The sequence below is a fragment of the Hemitrygon akajei genome, chromosome 11 (genome assembly GCF_048418815.1).
Source record: "Hemitrygon akajei chromosome 11, sHemAka1.3, whole genome shotgun sequence".
Lineage (NCBI taxonomy): Eukaryota > Metazoa > Chordata > Chondrichthyes > Myliobatiformes > Dasyatidae > Hemitrygon > Hemitrygon akajei.
In genome coordinates this window covers 141,147,645-141,169,192 of record NC_133134.1, presented here as the reverse complement: position 1 = coordinate 141,169,192, position 21,548 = coordinate 141,147,645, and the positions used below count along the sequence as shown (strand labels likewise).

Here is a 21,548-nt window from a genome sequence, read left to right as displayed (position 1 = left end):
ATGAGCAAGTGTACAGGTGTACATAAGAAAGTGCCCACTGAGTGCACATTAGCTAGCTGTGCCTCAGACGATCAATTTAAAGAAGGCTGTCAAGGTGACGACTGAGAGAAGCAAGAAAGCAGTTTTGGAAAAGTAAAAGAAATACCAAGACAATCACTGAAGGGCAATAATTCTATATGGTTTGTAGGCTTGGAAAAGCTTGCAAGATACTGATATATGAATTTAAATCAAAAGCAGACAAATTTCACGGACTTGAATGGAAACATCAATGCTCAGGAAGTACAAGATACAACCCAGTCCATCACAGGGAAAGCCTTCCCACCATTGAGCAAATTGACTTGGATCACTCCCACAAGAAAGCAGCATCCATCATCAGAGACCCCCACCATCCAGGCCTTGCCCTCTTCTCGTTTCTGCCATTGAGCAGTAGGTACAGGAGCCTCAGGTCCCACATCAGGTCGAGTTATTACCCTACAGCCATCAGGCTGCTGAACTGGTGTGGATAACTTAATTCATCACTACTCTAAACTGATTCTATGATGTATTGACTCACTCTCGAGGACTCTTTAAACTAATGTTCTCAGTAATATTTTTATTTGCACAGTTTGTCTTTTCTTGCACCTTGGTTATGTGTTAGTCTTTGTTACGCATTTTTCCCATAAAATTCTATTGTAGAATTCAGAACGTAATTTTTTTTTATTTCTTACATCCATCTCATAACGTGAGAGAGTAAAAATCTTTATGTTGTGTCTTTGTCACGATGTACTAGCAATAAGGAAGTGAAATGTGGGAGGATATTGCCCAAACACTAAGTTGTATACATTATTGTTTTGTATACATTTCGGTCAGTTACAATGTACAGTCAGATATTCAATGAGATCAATACGTATTGATAAACCTGATGGCCTGGTGAAAGAAGCTGTCCAGGAGCCTGTTGGTTCTGGCCTTAATGTTGCAGTACCATTTGCCAGATGGAAGTAGCTGACACAGTTTGAGGTTGGGGTGGCTGGAGTCCCTGATGATCCTCTGTGGCCGTTTTTCACACCAACTGCTGTAAATGTCCTAAGCAGAGGAAAGTTCACATCCACAGATGCGCCCGGCTGTCCGCGCCACTCTCTGCAGTGTCCTGCGATTGAGGGTAGTACAGTTCCCGTACCAAGTGGTGACACAGCCAGTCAGGATGCTCTCGATGGTTCCCCTGTAGAAAGTCCTGAGGATTTGGGAACCCATGCCAAACTTCATCAGCCATCTGAGGTGAAAGAGGCGCTGTTGTGTTTTTTTCACCACATAGCCTGTATGTTCAGTCCAGCTGGTGTGTATTTCTTTTATCCTGTAAATGCCTGCAATAAAATTAATCAAAAGGTAGTGTACGGTAACATATATGTACTTTGATATTAAATTTACTTTAAACTTTAATATTGTACTCAAATTACATTCTTTTGGGTGCAAACTGAATAAAAGTAGCAATCTGTGTTATCTGCCACTATGTCTCCCAATTTGAAAAACAAATATCCAACACCATTATATTCAGACCACATTTTCTGCAGACTATGCTTTAATGAAGACCTTTAAGTTTCAGGTATTCAACACAGCTTAATTAATTTGGAACGGGAAGGGCGGGGAGTGTTGTATTACTTTATGTGTTTGCAATACAACAGCTCTTCCCTCATGACTCGTAAGGATCCTATGCTTCATTTCCTAATTCCTTCCTTTTCAGCCAGAATTCTATTCATTTGTTCCTCCACTTGATATTCAGTGGAAGTATCATGATAATGTTAATAGGATATATGGTTCCACACCACCATCCATGCAGCAAATAGGAACCATCTTCTCCAAGACAAGAAGGAATGAGCAATAAATTCTGGCCTTGTCAATGATGCTCACATCCTGAAAAATGAATTAAATAAAAGAGAAAAAAGATTGTTCCAACAACTTACTTGCCTCATTTAGAAAGGTTACAGCCACATTCACAATGAATTCACACAATATTCAGTCAATCTCCAGGCAGGTGAGGATAATGAGAAATATATTTAATTAGAATAAGCTTCAGGAAATCACCTCCAACTCCAAGGTAAGCAAGAGTCCATTGCTTATTTTCTGGTGAAATTACACAAATAACAGACTTTTCAGCTAAATATATCATATGGATGCTGTTCCTCTTTTACGTGACTGTTCTTATCCCATGTGTCTACAGTATTTCTGTATGCTCTTGCTCCTTCAGAACATGGTTTGCCCCTCAACCTTTGTACAAATGTCTAGCTAATGTATTTTTGTATGTATCAACCTGAAAATTTAATTGATTCTTCTTTCAGAAGTAACACCTAGTCCTCTGAATATTATTAACAATTTCAGTTTAACTTTAGACCTGCAGCTCCTACTATATTTTGCTTTTGCTCATATGAAGTCAATTGAACCAAATTTTGAAAACGTAATAGAATGCAAAACTACTATTATACATTCATTTACTGTACTGTTTCATACTTGGCAGGAATGGTTTTTTTTTTAAGACTTAGCCAAATCCATATGAAATATATGATTTGCTATTGGTTCTCTGTAAAAACATAAATATTTTCTGGTATCTAAAATTCAAAGTTATTTTAGTACATTTTCTATTCCTCTCCAATTAATGCATCCAACAAAAATGAATGCAATTATTCTAAAATTCTCAGTAATGTCATTTCTAAGCATGGAGTTCTTCACAGCAGTTATTTAACTCTTGGAGACTAAGCTCTTAATTATTAGCTATTATTTGTATATCCATTAATATTTTTGTCGAAAACAAGCAGCAGGGAGAGTGGTACAACACAGAATAGGCCCTTTGGGCCATTATGTCTGCACTGAAAATTATCTGAATTAAACTAGATTTCTTCTGCCTGTACGTGATCTATATCCCTTCATTCCCTGCATATCCATGTACTTAACAGCCTCTTAAGTGACACTATCGTACCTGCTTCCGCTATAATTGCTGGCAGCCAGTCCCAACCACCCGCCATACTCTGTGTAAAAAAAAAATCCCTGCACACCTCCTTTATACTCCCCCTTCACACTTTAAATGCATGTCCTCTGGTACTTATGTTTGTTAAAAGATGTTCATGTCTAGCCCATTAGTGCCTCACATAATTTTATCAGGTTGAATTGATCAGCTATTTATGGCTATGTTATTCTCAACTGAGGAAAGTAATTAAATATAAAACTTAATTGAAATTAAAAAGACAGAACAATAACAGAAATAGCAAGTTCTGAGGAAGCACTTTAGTACACTAAATAATAGCAGCTTTGTTATTTCCAGCATTAAATTGCCTCTTCAATCATTTCTGTTAAGGAAATTCTCAATAGAGGTAAAGACCATGACTTTGACAGATTGTTTCCAGAGTTTGACAATTACAACAGTGCACAATCCTACACAAAATCTTGAGAATCAATGGGGAGATTAGAAGGAAGTTTTCATAGTGAAAGGAAGTCTGGTTTAAGATGATACAGATGAAGCCCAGTGACTACCTATTGGTGGCAAACAAAGCAAAGAACACAACTAAATATTTTATTAGTAACACTTTTCCCGGTAAAATTTCTGGTAAACAATCACTGCAAACAATGGAGGCGAGGCAGAGTCGAGGTGAGTGGAGGGGAAGTGGAGTTGAGGCGGAGGTAGACAAAAAAAGTGTGAAGCAGAGTCGAGGCAAATGGAGGCAGGGCAAAGTCGAGGCGAACAAAGGCAAGGCCCATTCACCAGACAGAGAGGAAGAAAAGACCCGAAGTGTGATCAATCTAAGTGCCAAGCCAATTTGGAAAAGTTGGACATGGGCAGAAACAAGGCAGTGAAGTCCAGGCCCAGAGTATATCAAATTGACAGGTCCTGGGTTCCAGAGTGTGGAACGACCTGATATTCGGTCAATTTAAACACCAGGCCAGATAGAAAAGGCAGGGTTGGGAACAGAGGCAAAGGCTGGGGCAGTTTTGCTCGCTGTTCTGCATAGCTCTGAGGAAGTGGTCTGCTCTGGCTGGAGTGATGGCTGTAGACTCATGTTATTGTGGGAGCTGTTTGCTTGCTTTTGTTGTCGGTTTAATTTTTTTTTCCTCTCTCTGCATCTTGGGTGTTTTATGATTTTTTTTAATGGGTAATTTGCTTTCCTGTAAGGAGATGAATCGCAAGGTTGTATAATGTATACATATTCTGATAATAAATGTACTTTGAACTGAATTAGAAAATAAAGGAGTTGACATTGAAAGAAAATCTATCTTTTAAAATAAACAAAACTAGTATCTTGATTTGGGACACGTAAGGGCTGACGGTTGTCAAGTTCAGTGGATTTAACTAAAGGTGGACAGAAATACCAAAAGGACCAAAATATGTTCTTTCATATTGTAAAATGAAATAATAAAAAATGTCTTTTGTCTATCCTGCCAAAATTTAGACAAATATAACGAACTGGCATTTTGGTTGCAATGCAGGTAGTCAAGATATGGTTTGTTATATTTTACTCTGCACAGTTTGTTGTTTTTCAAATCTTTTGTCAGCAATTGAAACATTAAAAAAAATTGGAAAGAAAAATAATTAAGTAGAGCCATGGATATAAGGCTTGTAGACTCAACCCTAACCATTGATCAGTGTGCATCATGTTTCTGTGAGATTTTATTTAGATCCTAATTTTCATTATCTCCAGGGGGTATGTATTCCATTAATGAAAATAAACAATTGCAGTCGTCCTATTAAGTTCATGAGAGAAAATGTCTTTCTTTCACTCAGCAAATCCCCAAGGTGGTATCTTTGAAATTACAAACTTACCAAATGGAAAATTGTATTCAGAAATCCAAGTCACCACATTAGTCCACGATTCAGTAGGTTGGAGTATTCTTGAGAGTAGGTCTCTAATCAAATGCTGTCTAGATGTGTGCCCAGGTTAAAAAAAAATGCAATTTACTGAGGAATATAAAGAACAGCATGGGAATTTCCACTTAATTATTCAGCACGATTTAACCCTAAATATTTCTTTATGATATTTATACATGAATCCATGAGTTATTTTTTATAAAACCATATTTAAAAAATATATAAGAGTGAGGGCTGGAAATCTATCTTAATACATTTTGAATTCAGGACAATTAATATTTTTATGTGATCCTCACACGGTGGTGGTTGTTAATCATATCCGATGATGACAGAAAACCTGTAAAGGAGAATTTTTAAGGCGGAAAAGCCATTGCACTGGGGCTGTCCCACTTCCTCAACCTCAGAAATCTGGGATGAACAAGAATCACAAACTGGGGTCTTCCTTGGTTGCAGTGGATGACTGTGATGTCTTCTGTGCCTTGTCACACCCTTTGCTCTCTATGAAGCATTGTAGTACCACCTTCCTGGCCATTGAATCTTACTGTAGGTCTCATCCGCCCAGTTTGCCGGAGCTGACTTTGCATGCCAGGACAGGCATGACCCTATCTCACCAGGGTATGAGGCCGCTGGTTACCTTCACCCGGTTTAGCCGGCCTGTCAAAGCAGTGTGCTGGGATGAGGCTGCTATCACATGTAAACAGCTACTTGGAGCTACAGTTGAGAGTTGAGTGTCCAGTGGGGACCAAAGTTGAGTGAGCCGCCCTGGAATGGACACAACAAGTCCCTTCACCAGAGGTACTACCTCTTCCTGGACACTCCCTACACATCCCTCTGTTCACATGGTGGAACATTGATTATAGTGGCACAACCACGACAGCTGTGAAGTCCGGGTGCTCTTGCAGGTGAGTAGTTGAACAGGGTTGCAGTCATGCTCCTGAGACAAATCTCAGAGTTGTATACTGCATACATACTTTGACAGTAAATAAACCTTTGAATTATGCATATTCTAGGCAATTGGGGTATAATTGTGGTTGTAGTTAACTCCCTTGCTTTCACTTGTCTTGTCAAGAGTTGACTGAAGAATAGCGATGGCAATGTTCCCTGCTTACCTAGGACCATGTTCTGTGAATGAAGATTACTATTTAAATTGGCACTGCAAAGGAGCAGTATTAGTTTAGTATAAATCTTCTGCTTCCGAGCCACAGTGATGGTGTTAGATTTTAGTTTGAGAGATTTTTTTTAGCAGGCCTGTCGGCCTAGTGTTTATTATTTTTCATTTTGTTCTTTATAGTTCTTATTATTCAGTGAACTGTTCATTCTGCTACTGTGTCTTACCCTCAGCATTTGCGCCATCACCAAAGTGTCAGCAAGATTTGACAACTAAAATGCAGATTGAGCAACTCGCCATGCACTGTTCGGGATGCCAATGCATCCAGAAGATGCCAAGAACAGCGCCTCTCCATTCTCTGGAAACAGCCTGCAATTCTGTGGCAGAGGAGTCATGTAGATTTGCCGAAACATTCATGGGCACAAATTTCCTTGTAGTAGTGGACGCAGCTACAAAGTGGCCAGAAATGTTCCCAATAGCCTCCACTACAGACTCCCACACTGTTGATGTGTTGAGAAGCCTCTTCTCAAGGACTGGTGTTCCAGAGAACTTAGTCAGTGACAATGAACCACAGTTTGTTGCAGAACAGGTTCAGTCATTCCTAAAAATAAACAGATTAAGACATATTACATCTGCACCATACCACCCAGCTACAAATGTCTTGGTGGAAAGTTTTGTCCAGACTCTAAAGAATGCATTGCAAAGAATGTCATAGAATGCATTAACTGACACTGAATCAGAAGCTTGCCAATTTCCTTTTTGCCTATTTCAATGCAGCATACTCCACAACTCCCCAACAATGCTTTCCTGGTCATCCCTTGTGCTCACGCTTGGATCTCCTCAAACCCAATCTCAGAAGGAGTATGCAGGATAAACAGCTGAGATAAGTTGAGGGCTCCTCAAACAAGGAGGTTCAATGTTTCACTCCTGATGCACCATCAATAACTCTGGGAGACGTGAGGCGAGATATAGGCTTTTATTTGCTGGAAGAGAGCAGTCAGCAGCAAGAGACCACCATACAACATCCTGGAGACTGAGGGAGGAGCAGTGCCTCCAATCGCCTTTATACAGGGGTCTGTGGGAGGAGCCAAAGGAGCAGTCAGCGGGGGGGGGGGGGGGGGGGGGGCGTGTCCAGACAGGTATATGTAGTTCACCACAACTCCTGGACAAGCAGACTTGGCAAAGGACAACAGAGGTGATCAAGAGAGAGTACGCACAGAACTGGACCACTCTTCTACACAGAGGAGACTGCGTCTGATGTCACCTGGAGACAGCACTTCAATTAGTTGAGGAGAGCAGAGTCAATTGTTAGAGAAGAAAGGTATCCAGAACCACTTCCTGCAGTCTCAGAGGCAAGTCCTACAATGACGATGGAGGAGGCCCCAGAACCTCAGACTGTTTAACAGCCACAAGTATCAGCTGCCAAGCACAGTGACCCCTCTTATCAGGGAAGATTAAGTCTTCAGGCCTGAATAGGACAATTTAAAATTTACTATGCTGTGAATATCTATATAGTAATTGTATTACATAGTATACTGTGTATGTAAAATTACTAGAGAGAAATACATTACATATTTGAGTTGAAGTTTATAGCTAAGCAGACAGCTCTGGACTGTTGTGTATTGAATATTTCAGTAATATTTGAATAATATTATAAATGTATTGTTTGATTAAGCATTCTTTGCTCTTTACATAATTACAGGTTACATGAATGGCATACATCATGTCATAAATGAGTGCCTCACAAAAGTAAAACTAAATAGGTACATTATACCAAGCTCCTGTGTTCTCTTTCAATTAATTTCTAGACTGACAAAACAACAACTTCCTCCCTTCCCTCCTCCCCACTTGGTGGATGTGTCCCTGATCTTTTCTGTGCAGTGCCTCCTGGCATCTAGCCGGGTGCAGGGTCAGGTCCAATATCTCATGGATTGGGAGGGCTATGGTCCTGAGGAATATTCTTGGGTTCCACCTTGTGACATCCTGGAAAAATCTCTCATCCAGAAATTCCAGCAGGCAGAGGTCTGTGGCATCTTGGGAGCTGCACCTAGGGAGGGAGGCGCTGTCACAATGATGGACTCTGCTATGGAGTCTGGGTGCCCTCACAGGTGGACAGCAATTATGCTCACGAGTGTGCATGTTCCAGCTAATTAGAATTTCATTGTGGCTGTATTTAACTCTCTTCTTTTAGTTTCAATCCTGTTGAACCTTGACTGAAGTAAAGTGATAGCAACGCTCTCTGCTTGCCTTAGTCCATGTTCCAGGAAAGAAGATTACTATTTAGATTGACACTGCAAAGGAGCAGTATTAGTTCGGCATTAAGTTAATGCTTCCAAGGCATAGTGATAGTGTTTGATTTTAGTCTGAGTTTTAGTTAGCAGCCCTGTTGGCCTAATGTTTATTATTTTTCATTTGTTCTGTATAGTTCTTATTAAAACTCAGTGAACTATTCATTCCACTGTTGTGTCTTTCCCTCAGTACTTGGGCGATCTTCGAACAACATGTCATATAGATGTTAAAAAATACTAATTTTGGTCATTTTTGTTTAGGCTCCTGAACTGGCATGGATAACTTCATTCACCTCAACTCTGAAGTGATTCCACAACCTACAGACTGACTTTCATGAACTCTACAACTCACATTCTCAGTATTATTTACTTTTTCTCTTTGTACAAGTTATCTTCTTTTGCACATTGGTTGTTTGTTAGTCTTTGTGTATGTATAGATTTTTTTCATAAATTCCATTGTATTCCTTTATTTTCCTGTAAATGATTGCAAGAAAATGAATCTCAAGATAGTATATGGTGACATTTACAGTACATACTTTGCTAATAAATTTACTTTGACTTTGACGTTGATAATCTAATTCCTCGGTTTTATCTTAACGATGGTGCACTTTGCACAACCAGCAGATGAATTACTTACCATTTGATTTCCAGCTTCTGATCTGCTTCTGTGGGCATAATTATGTGGACGATGAAAGATTTTTGACTTGAAATATTAACTGATCCTGATAGATGTTGTGTATTTCCAGCACATTCTGTTTTTATTTCAGCTTTCCAGCATCTACCATTCCCCTTCCCCCCACCCCATTTCCACAATGGCTGCTGTACTGGAAAAGCTGCTGCTGCCAGTTCTACAGTATAAACTTTCATCCCAACAGCTTTGATATTTTGGTAGTTCTTACCTTGGTGGTATCCTGCACATCTTTCTTATTATGTTGTGAAATTAATAAACTTGACTGGAAACTGACTTTGCCTTGGTAGGACTCTCAGAGAACAGCTGAAGTAGATCACTGCTTCATCATTGTAGCTGCAACTTGATGGTGAAGGATGCTCATGAAGTCTAATCTTTCCATAAGCTAGCTCATAATTCACTGCCATTCACAATAAGAAGTTTTTAATTATAGGATTGCTCAGGTATAGGATTGCTCCAGTACCTCATTTCTGCTGTTTAGTAAGCAGGTAATTCTATGTTGTAGCTTTAACAAGTTGGAGTCATAGAGTCATAAAGAAATACAGCACAGTAACAAGTAGGAGCCTCACTTTTACTGCTGCTCTAACACTAGTAGTGCTAAAATGAGGCAGCTAGTTTCAAAGTTAACAATCATAGTGGAATATATTTCTGCTACTCCTGAGGGCCCTTATAGAGCAAGGCTAGGGTTGCCAACTTTCTCACTCCCAAATAAGGGACAAAAGGTGGCGTGCCGCGGCGGTGTGGGTATGGTGCAGGCCCGGGATGAAGTGACTGAGGGGGCTGGCAGCTAGGAGGAAGGGGGGGGAGGGAGGGAGAGGGAGAGAGGGAGGGAGGGAGAGGGAGAGGGAGGGAGGGAGAGAGGGAGAGGGAGAGAGGGAGAGAGAGAGAGAGAGAGAGAGAGAGAGAGAACACAACCCTGAATAGGTAAACAAATCTAATATACAGTGTTATATATGAAATGTAACACTAAATTATAACAAAGCATAATACAGAGCATAACCTGACCACAGTCAGACATGAAATAACACCAAATAACCCTATCTGTATGTGCCTAAAGAGTAGACATATACCGTAATCACTGCAAAAGAGGAAAGGGGGGGGGGGGGGGAACTCACCAAGTCTACTTTTCCCATAGATATTTCTTGCTGCTCTAGACAGATTCAATCAGTCCTTTGTCCTTTTGCACAGCCAGAGAGAAGTCCTTACATGACAAGTCACAGTTCACAGATATTTGAAGTTCATTTTTGATCAGCTCTGTGCTGCATCTGTTTCTTGAGTCTCATCATTTAATGGTGATCGGAGAGCAGATCCTCTTCTCCAGGTAGCCATGAAACCTAGAAAAAGAGAAAGGCAGCATGATCATCAACACTCAAATCCCACCTCCCCGCACAAAAAAATTAACAAAATGGAACAGGCACATCTACCACCAACTCCCCTCCCCACACAAAAAAATTAGAAAGATCTGGTGGAAAACACAAAATATAAAAAACTATAAGACTGAGAAAAAGTCTGTAGTCCGTGTCCCCATCCAAAACACAAAAAACTTGGGCAACACTCTCCGGGCACAGCGGCAGGCTCAATCCTCTCTGGTATAGATTGATCAGAAGACAGATAGCTGGTGCTCACCCTCTGCACTCGCCTCGATGCTTTAATCAGCGCACAACGGAAGCTTTATTAAGTGAAATGAAGTCAAAGATTGGCTTGCGCACTGTCCCATGGCCTACCCACTATGAGGTTCGTGTATGCTCCCTTTGGCTGCAACACCCAAACGATCTCCAAACTTCCACATTCACCTTACTGTTTCAATCTCCCTCAATGCTTTAATTGGTGAACAACATAAGCTTAAATCGGTGAAATGGAGTTGAACATTGTCTCACACGCCGTTCCGCAGCCTGCCCACCATGAGGTTCACTCGCACTGCTTCTGCCTCCTGGAATCCTCTTGGAGACTGCAGAGAGCTGGAAAACCCAAATGATCTCCAAACAGCAAATCACAGGCTCCCAACAGTCCCAGAATCACATCCAAGATGAAAAACCAACATAAAAGACATAAAAGGAGAGAAATATATGGTTTCAGGATCTATCCAGAAGATGTCGACCGAAGGAGCATTGTACGTAGGCACCATTTTGACCAGTAAGTTCTTGATTTTGGGAGAAAGACTGTGCATTCACCCAATCTATGCCCCTCATGATTTTATACGCCTCTCTAAGATCACCCCTCAGTTTTCTGTGCTCCAGGAATTAAACTCCTATGCTGCTCTACTCTTCCTACAACCCAGTCCCTCAAGTCTTGGCAGCATCTTTATAAATATTTTGTACAGTTTTTCTCACTTAATAATGTCTTTACTACAGGAGAATGAGCTAAAGCGAACACAATACTCCAAGTGTGGCCTCATCGATTTCTTGTACAATTGCAATATAACATTTCAACTTTCATATTCATTGACAGAATGCCAAAAGCCTTCTTCACTACCCGGTGTTAGTTGCCATGGTATCATATGAACTGGTGTTTCATCACTCTACTTTTTTTTAAAAAATTTTTTATTAGTTTTTCAAAACATTTTACAAATTAAAAACCCCAAATCCCAATGAGGAGCATTAATACAGTGAAAAATTAAGCATACAATAACAATATGCTACAAAGGAAGAGAATTTAACAAAAAAGCACCTAAATTAAAGACAAGTAAGCTTAGTGTCCTCCCCAAGCCCCACAACACAAGAAAAAAAAACAACAACTCCAGACCGACCACAACACAATATAAAGAGTATAGGTCAGGACAGTCAAACTCCCAGACTGTGAATACACTTAGCAACAGAGGATAATAATGCCTACTACCAGAAAAAAAAGGGAGCTGAAAGCAAAAAGAAGAAAAAAAAACCCTAGTCAAGAGGAAGGTTATGAAAGTACTCGATAAAAGGTCCCCAGACCTTATGGAACTTTAGATCCGAATTAAGAACTGAATAATGAATTTTTTCGAGGTCCAAGCAGGCCATAATGTCGTTAAGCCATTGCGCATGAGTGGGCGGGGCAACATCTCTCCATCTAAGGAGGATCAAGCGTCTAGCCAGGAGAGAGGCAAAGGATAATATTCGGCATTTGGTCGGACCCAGACATAAATCTGTCTCGCCCCAAAAACCGAACAGAGCAATTAAGGGGTTTGGTTCTAGGTGCTGATTCAGAATACCTGATAATGTAGCGAAGACATCTTTCCAGAATTTCTCCAAGCTAGGACAGAGCCAGTACATATGGATGAGAGAGGCCACGCCCCTCTTGCATTTATCACAAAGCGGACTAATGCCAGGGTAGAATCGAGATAGTTTAGATTTAGACACTCTACTTTTTATATTGTATGGCCCAGCGACTCACCAGAATGTTAGTGCTCCCATGGAACTTCAAGTTATCGATTCTTTTTATTTTATTATTCCTTTTTGTGTTGGTAAATTCTCCTGTAAATTACCAATTGCCAAATTAAAGGTTAAAAAAAAGCAATTTCACAAGGAAAAGTTTGAGTAGGTGATTGGTACCTTTCAGATACAGATTGGTCACTATTTTGTTTATGACTATAACAATCCTGTCTTGACTAAGTTACTTTGAAAGTGTAACAAAACTTGGCACTCATCAAGGTGTAAAAGGAGGAAATGGAGTAGAATCCTTCAGCAAGACTGAACTGTGCAATCTGAAATATTCACTCAAAGGCAAGACTGGTTAGTTAAATCCTATACTCAGTAAACAGCATTATTTATAGAAGTAATTTGAACAGGAATATTTGTCTTTTTGATCCCTGTGACATATTTATTGTTTTTATTTTCAAAGCCAGCAGAGCAATAGTTGTTTCAAATTCATACTGTTTGTTTCCTAAATTTGGGTTGGTTTGGCTCACCTCAGCAGTAGTACTTTTGCCATAGTCATAAGCACCATTGAACATTCCTTGAACATCTTAACTTTATGGACAGCACTACTGAAGTGGTGTGCTGCTGGAGGAACCAACTTTTAGATTAGACATTCAGAGAAAGTTCCCTTGCCTTATCAGGTGAATGTATAAAAGATCATGATGTATTTGAAACAGAACAATGGAATCCCAGGGTAATTTTATCCCTCAATCAACATCAGTAAAGGAATTTTATCTGATCAATTATGCATGTTTTTCAGACATTGCCTTACTCAGCACTAGTACTTCAAAAATGGTTAATTAGCTATTGACCCTTTTGGAATACCAAAAAATTGCAGTGGATCAAATTTCTATCATTTCAAAGTTCACAATGAAATTACAACAAAAGTACATACCGTATATGTTACCATATGCTGCCATGAGATTTATTTTCTTGCAAGCATTTACAGGGAGAAAAGAAACACAACAGAATTTGACAAAAAAAAACTATATATAAATAAAGACTGGCAACCAATGTTCATTTGTTTGAAAAATAGAATTAGTTCCAACATAATGCTCATTTACTAATTGATAAATCAACAGGAAACTAATGGAAGTACAGTTTAGGAATTACTTAAGCTAGTAAAAGTAATTAACAGATATAAAATTTTGTTTGTTTTCTGAGGCACACTTATGAATATTTCCCTTGAAATTAAAGCTGGTGAAGCCACCTGAACACTGAGTATTTTTTTTCACTCTGCCAGGATAGACGATTTAATGTTAACAGTTCATTCCAATTGTCATCTTCATTTGACCTAAAATTTTGGAGACAAAGAACAGCATTCTTATGGATGAGATTGATCTTCAGTAGCCTCAAATAACAGGAAAACTAAGAACCTAGCATTCCCACAACATAATTGAGGTGGCATGAATGTACATTGGTAGATGTTGCATCTATACTTCCACATTCAGGTTATATAATTAACCAACTTGAACTTTTTCTCCCAGCCCACCATCTCTAGCCCACTCCAACCACATTCATATAGCTTTAGGCCACATCACTCTCATGCCTGACATCATATGTCTGATGCAAGTAATTGTCTCTGAGACATGAGTGTCTCTACAGATGGTGGATATCCAAGCAACACACACAAAATGCTGGAGGAACTAAGCAGGCCAAGCAGCATCTATGAAAAAGAATAAACAATCGATGTTTCAGGCCGAGGCTCTTCATCAAGGTTTCAACCTAAAACACTGACTGTTTACTCTTTTCCATAGATGCTGCCTGGCCTGCTGAATTGTCTCTGAGGTTTCTCACAAGTCATTTTAAGTAGGATGTCCTCGAAGCCTTCTTGGAAAAAAAATGTAATATCCTCACCCTCTCATGGGAATCCCAGGCCTAAAGTAGCTTAAACTGGTGAAGAAGCATTGCAGAAGGTCCCTAGGATTCTATGTCCCTAGATTGAGAAGGTGTAATCAATAGAATGGAAGTTCAATGTAAGCCACCCCTCTACTCATTCCAAGTCATCTGCAAAGGATTTATTAGTTACTTCAGAACTGTGTGAATGGAATTCATCCTTGATTCTGAGAGGCTTCCTCAGAAAATGCTGAGGTGGACCAAGGCAGGCAATATAAACATTTACAGGGCTTCATTTCAAAAGTCAGCATCTTTTCAACAAAATAGAAAAAAAATATTATTTATCTCTTTAAAAGGTCTGTTTGTGGAATGGAGCAGGGAAAACAGGAACTTGGTGACAGGTGAGCAGGTAATTTGAAGTTCAAGCTAACTGTCAAGGACATACATGCCAGAGGATAAAATTAGCTTCTTGCTGCAGCACGGTACATTATAAACAAAAGTTACATAAACTTAAACAAATAAACATTTTATGTAACTTACATGACAAAACAAATAAAAATAAATGTCATAACATTGACATTGGTGCAAGATAAGGGAAGAGTAGTCCACGACAGGAGCAGTTTTTTCAGCTCGGTTCTAAACCTTATGTCAGTGGGGAAGATGCTGTTGTTGAACCACAAGTTGTGCATCTTCAGATGTCAGTCCCTCCAATTTGATGACACATTGAGATGAGGACATGATCTGGTTGGTGGGGGGTCTTTAATGATGGATATTGCTTTCCTGAGACATCACTTCTTGTTGATTTTGCATCACCTCTTTTAGGTGAGAGGTAGATCTGGCTGACCATTTGTAAAAAGGGATATTGTTATTTTGTTAATTTCCTAATTCACGCTGTTTCCTGTCACTGTCATCTATGAATGCTCAGTCCTTACATTCATTCAAAATAGAGATGGATAGATTTCCCAATATTTAGACATTAAATGGATAAGAAGATACTACAGATGAATGGCTTTAAAGATCATCCATGATTTTGATGAGTGTACGAATGAGAAGGATTGAGGAGCTTACCCTGCTCCTATTTCTTACATTTTTATACCAAATCACTTAAATATTTCCCTGCATTTTTCCCAAGAAGCAAATCAATGAGTAGCATCTATGAGCATGTAAGACTGAGAGAAGGAACTCCATGAATCAAGGCTCTCCAACATGAGAGGCCTACAGCTAAAACAAGTGGAGGGGGCCAGAGCCAACTTAAGATTTGTGTTACATGCTTCTTTGTTCTGAAATTCAATCCTCCTGGTGAATCCTATGCAGCAATTCACTCAGGGCTTAAATTAAGAGGCCAATAGTTATTCAAAAATATTTGGGGTTAGAGTATTTAGATGTTGGTCAAGTGTGGGTCTGTGGTGGAGAAAAAAAATAGAGTGGGGCCATATAATTTTGCTATGAAAAGTTATCTAAGTATGAGAAATATTTGTTTGCCTAATGACACCACTTTGTTGGCTAAATCAAAGGTGATGGTAAATTGAAAAAATCTGGTTAAATGGTACCAGAACAACCACCTCTGAATCAATGTCAGCAAAACCAAAAAGCTGATTATTGACTACAGGAGGAGGGAACTATAGGTCCTCATTAGGGGATCAGAGGTGGAGAGGGTCAGTTACTTTAAATTCCTTGGCATTAGCATTTCAGAGGATCTTTCCTGAGATCAGCATGTAAGTTCCATTACAAAGAAAGTACAAGTGCACCTTTACTTCCTTAGAAGTTTGCATGGATTTGGCATGCGATCTAAAACTTTGACAAAATTCTATAAATGCACAGTAGAGTGTATCCTGACTAGTTATATTTCAGCCTGTTATAGAAATACTAATGCACAAGAATTGTTGTTAAGCTGATGGGGAAGATCCTGAGAGGCAGGATTTATGAACATTTGGAGAGGCATAATATGATTAGGAATTTTTTAAGGATGTGACTAAACAGACTGATGAAGGTAGAGCAGTAGATGTAGTGTATATGGATTTCAGCAAGATTTCTGAAAAGCTACCCCATGCAAGGCTTATTGAGAAAGTAAGGAGGCATAGGATCCAAGGGGACCTTCCTTTGTGGATTCAGAATTGGCTTGCCCACAGAAGGCAAAGAGTGGTTGTAGACAGGTCATATTCTGCATGGAGTTTGATGACCATAGTGCGCCTCAGGGATTTGTTCTGGGACCCCTTCTCTTCATGATTTTTATAAATGACCTGGGTGAGGAAGTGGAGGGATGGTTTACTAAATTTGCTGATGACACAAAGGTTGGAGGTGTTGTGGATAGTGTGGAGGGTTGTCAGAGGTTACAGTGGGACATTGATAGGATGCAAACTGAGCTGAGAAGTGGCAGATGGAGTTCAACCCAAATAAGTGTGAGGTGGCTCATTTTGGCAGGTCAAATATGATGACAGAATATAGAATGGTAAGACTCTTGGCAGTGTGGAGGATCAGAGAGATCTTGGGGTCTGAGTCCATAGGATACTCAAAGCTGCTGCACAGGTTGACTGAGTGGTTAAGAAGGCATACGGTGCATTGGCCTTCGTCAACTGTGGGACTGAGTTCAAGAGCCGAGAGGTAATGTTACATCTGATCCTACTTGGAGTACTGTGCTCAGTTCTGGTCACCTCACTACAGGAAGGATATGGAAACTATAGAAAGGATGCAGAGGAGGTTTACAAGGATGTTGCCCGGATGGGGAGTATGCCTTACGAAAATAGGTTGAGTGAACTTGGCCTTTTCTCCTTCGAGCAACGAAGGATGAGAGGTGACCTGATAGAGGTGTGTAAGATGATGAGAGGCATTGATCATGTGGATAGTCAGAGGCTTTTTCCCCGGGTTGAATTTGAATTGAATTAACTTTATTTCTTACATCCTTCACATACAGTACATGAGGAATAAAAATCTTTACATTACGCCTCTGTCTAAATGTGCAATGTGCTATCATAATAATTTATAATAAACAGAACAGTCAATGTAATATAGAGTACACTCAAGTCAGCATGAGTTCATCATTCTGATGGCCTGGTGGAAGAAGCTGTCCCAGAGTCTGTTGGTCCTGGCTTTATGCTGCAGTACTGCTTCTCGGATGGTAGCAGCTGGAATAGATTGTGATTGGGATGGCTTGGGTCCACAATGATCCTACAGGCCCTTTTTACACACCTGTCCTTGTAAATATTCTGAATTATGGGAAGTTCACAACTACAGATGTGCTGGGCTGTCTGCACCACTCTCTGCAGGGTCCTGCGATTAAGGCAGATACAGTTCCCATAGCAGGCAGTGATGCAGTCAGGATGCTCTCAATGTGCCCCTGCAGAAATTTCTTAGGATTTGGGGACCCAAACCAAACTTCCTGAACCATCTGAGGTGAAAGAGGCGCTGTTGTGCCCTTTTCACCACACAGCTGGTGTGTACAGACCAGATGAGGTCTTCGGTGATGTGGATGCCTAGGAGCTTGAAGCTGTTTACCCTCTCAACCCCAGATCCATTGATGTAAATAGGGGTAAGCCCGTCTCCATTCCTCCTGTATTCCACAACCAGCTCCTTTGTTTTTGAAACATTGAGGGAGAGGTTGTTTTCTTGACACCACCGTGTTAGAGAGATGACTTCTTCCCTGTAGGCCACCTCATTGTTGTTTGAGATAAGGCCAGTCAATGTAGTGTCATCAGCAAATTAGCAGATTGGAGCTGAGAGTGGCAATACAATCATAGGTATACAGGGAGTAAAGGAGGGGCCTCAGTATGCAGCCCTGAGGGGCTCCTGTATTGATAGTCAGAGGGTTGGAGGTGAGGAAGCCCACTCTTACAACGTGCTGGTGATCTGACAGGAAGTCCAGGATCCGGCCAAGACCAGTCTCTGAGCTTCTTGTCGAGCCTGGATGGAACTATGGTGTTGAATGCTGAACTGTAGTCCAATAACAGCATTCTCACCTTAAAACTGTGACTAACACAAAAGGGCAGTTTTAAGATGCTTGGAAGTAGGTACAGTGGGGATGTCAGGGGTAAATTTTTAATGCAGAGTGGTGAGTGCGTGAAATGGGCTGTCGGAGATGGTGGTGGAGGCGGAGACAAAAGTTTTTTAAGAGACTCCTAGACAGGTACATGAAGCTTAGAAAAATAGAGGGCTATGGGTAACCCTAGGTAATTTCTAAAGTATGTACATGTTCAGCACAGCATTGTGAGCTGAAGGGCTTGTATTGTGCTGTAGGTATTTTATGTTTCTAAGAATGGAAAAGCCTCCAAAAAAATAGTGGATACAGCCCAGTCTATCACATAAACCTTTGAATACATCTGCAACAGGGCTTCCAAGCCTATTTTATGCCATGCAGCCTTAGCATTAACCGAGGGGTGCTTGGACCCGAGGTTGGGAACCCTTGATCTACAAGGAGCGTTGCCACAAGAAAGGAGCATCAATCATCAAGGACATCCACTATCCAGGCAATATTCTCTTCTTGATGCTGCCATCAGGAAGGAGCTACAAGAGCCTTAGGTCCCACATCACCAGCATCAGGAACAGTTATTACCCTTCAACCATCGGACTCCTGAACTAGTGTGGATAACTCAACACTGAACTAATTCCATAACCTATGGACTCACTTTCAATAACTCCACAACTCATGTTCTCAGAATTATTTATCTATCTATTATTTGTTAGTTTGTATTTGAATAGTTTGTCTTTTTCACATTGCTTGTTTGCCTGTGTGTAGCTTTTCATTGATCCGATTGTTTTTCTTTATTCTACTGTGAATGTCCAGAAGAAAATATGTCTCAGGGTAGTACATGGTGACATATGTATACACACCTTGATAATAAATTCACATTTCACTTTGAAAACTGTGGCAATCTCCTTTCAGTCAAACGACATTTTTTGAAATAGTGAATAACCTTCAGAATGATTATGGAATGACACTTCTAAATCTTTTTTTCCTCCTCCCATTCTCAGGGCACACAAGTGGAAATTGATCAGGGGAGTAGGGAGGAACAGGTGGTGCTCTAGATCAAGAAAGTTAGAAAAAGTGTTGAGGCCAGGCACAAATTTTTTCCTGACCATTTCCTGGTTGGTGTCCAGATGTACAAATATTAGGGTCTGTTGCTTTGAGGCCAAAGATACATTCCACACAAGAAAAATATAAAGAAGAAAGAATTAGGTAGTTGGAGCCAGGTGGGGAAGGGAAGGGTTAAAGGTGACAAACTTTGGTATGGATTGGTGGAACCAGATGAGAAGGATAATGGACAGATGGAACTCTGCTGGGAGGGGTTGGAAAAGATGAACTAAAGAAAAAAAAAATTAGATTAAGTATATGGGTGATGAGTAGATGAAAACAAGTGAGCGACGATGATGTATCTAAATAGTGAAGGTGACAGGGACGATAAAGGTTAACAAAAGGAAAGAAAACCTCAGAGTACTGATCAGAGTGGGAAAAGAACATAAAAGAAGTAGACTACCTGAAATTTGAAAATTACATGTTCATGACATTGGGCTATTTTCTACCCAGAAGAAACATGAGGTGCTGTTCTTCTGCTTTCTTTTGGTCTCACCATGGTAGTGAAGGTCAGGGACACACAGGTGAGTGTGGGAATGGAGAGGGAGTTGAAATGATATACAACCAAGAAATTCAGGATAGCCATTGTAGAGAGAGTTCTGAAAAATTATTGTCTGGTTTCCACTTGGCCTTACTAATATAGTTGGTCATATCACGAGCACCAAATACAACAGGCCAAGTTGGAGGAGTGCATGTGAATCTTTCCCTCATGTGGTATGTCTGTCTAGATTCTTATATGGTGGTGAGGAGGAGGTGCAAGGACAAATGTTGCTCTTCCTAGTTTCAGGAGATAGTGCAAGGAGACAGGAAGAGGAGGAGTGGGTGGGAAGCGATGAATAAACAGGTCATGGAGTCACAGAGTGATCACTACAGCAAGTTGAAAAGGTTTGGTGGGGAGAGGGAAAGAACTTTGTTTTGAGAGTAGATGCAAAATAGATAAAGAACTGAGAGGGATGGTGTCCTTCCAAGTTAAAGAGTGGGAGGCAGTGTAGCTCTGGAAGCTTGTAAATTTATAGTAGATATTGGTGGATAGTTTGTCTCCTGAGGTGGAGTCAGAGAGATCCAGAAAAGGAAGTATCAAAAATTGCTCAGATGTCATTGAAGGCAGGGTGGAAGTCGATGGGAAAGGTGATGAACTTGATGATTTCTGCATGGGTGTGGGAATCAGCATCAATGAAGTCAGTGACATAGTGGAGAAAGCATTGGGAAGGGTTACCAAGTTAAGTTTGGAACTAAGACTGTTTCACATAGCCAACAAAAATGGGGGCCCATGAGAGTGCCTTGTGACTATACCTTTAATTTGTAGAAATTCAGAGAGATAGAAAGAGTTGCTCATAGTAAGCAGTTGTTCTGCAAGGCAGATGGAAGTATTGGTGGAGAGGAACTGATTTGGGTGTTTGTTCCAGAAAGAAGCAGAAGGTCCAAAAACCTCCCTGATGAGGATGTAGGGTATAGAGACTTGATGTGAATTGTAAAGGTGAGGAATTGGGAACCAGAGAATTGGAATTTGTCAGAATGATGGAGGTCATGGCTACAGGGGAGAATGAATTGCATAAGGGAAAACAGGATAGAACCAAGGTCTGAAGAGATAAATCTGGAAAAGTAAGAGCAGGGAGAAACAATGGGTCTATCAGGAAAGTCCTGGTTTGTGGATTTAAGGTAGGAGATTGAAATGGGTAATGTGGGGTTGGGACACTATCAAGTTCAATGCTGTGACGGGCGATTGCCTGATGCAACAAGATCAGGTAACGTCTGGGATACAGTGATTTCGTGTTTGTTAGGACTTGGTCCGGGGTAATGTACGAAGAGATACCCAGGAGCTGCTTTTTGGCCTCAGCAAGGTAGAGGTCTGGTCGCTAAGCACACCGACACCCCTCTTATCTGTAGGCTTGATAACGTTAGGGATTGGTACAACGTAAATGGAGAACTGCGAGTTCAGGAGTAAGGTTGGAACGGGTGAGGGGAACGGAGAAATCCAGTAGGTTAATGATGTGTCAGTAAGTAGAAATGAGTTAAGAGGCTAGAATGGAGTCTCCAGGTCGAAAGGGAATTGCGAGAAAGGGTCGTTTGCGGGGGAGGGGGGTGGTGATTAGGTTTGAGGAACCTTTGCCGAAGGAAAAGACAACGGGAGGCAAAAACTACTGAAGAAGATCGCGATACCCTGTTGGGCCCAAAACTCACGGAAGTTCAGGCATAAGTTGTACACAATTAGGCCTCTGCAGAAACTCCGGCGTCAGCAAAGAGGGAGCCGGAGGGGAGAAATGGAGACGACAGAACGGAATTCGGGTGAGTAGAGGATGTGCATACGTAATCAGTAGTGGCAGACTCCGCCTCCGCCCTGGGTGC

General features: G+C 40.7%; 1 long non-coding RNA gene across 2 annotated transcripts; it reads right to left on the bottom strand.

Annotated features, from left to right (window-relative positions):
• Nucleotides 1–168: 168 nt before the first annotated feature.
• LOC140736076 (uncharacterized) lies at nt 169–21,545 on the bottom strand. 2 transcript variants are annotated; one of them, XR_012100883.1, is made up of 5 exons: nt 21,384–21,545; nt 12,279–12,358; nt 10,028–10,246; nt 4,784–4,918; nt 169–1,340 (listed from the first exon to the last, which is right to left on the bottom strand). It is a non-coding gene; the product is annotated as an uncharacterized lncRNA (long non-coding RNA). The 2 variants fall into 2 exon arrangements; XR_012100884.1 differs by lacking the exon at nt 12,279–12,358.
• Between the last annotated feature and the right edge of the window lie 3 nt (nt 21,546–21,548).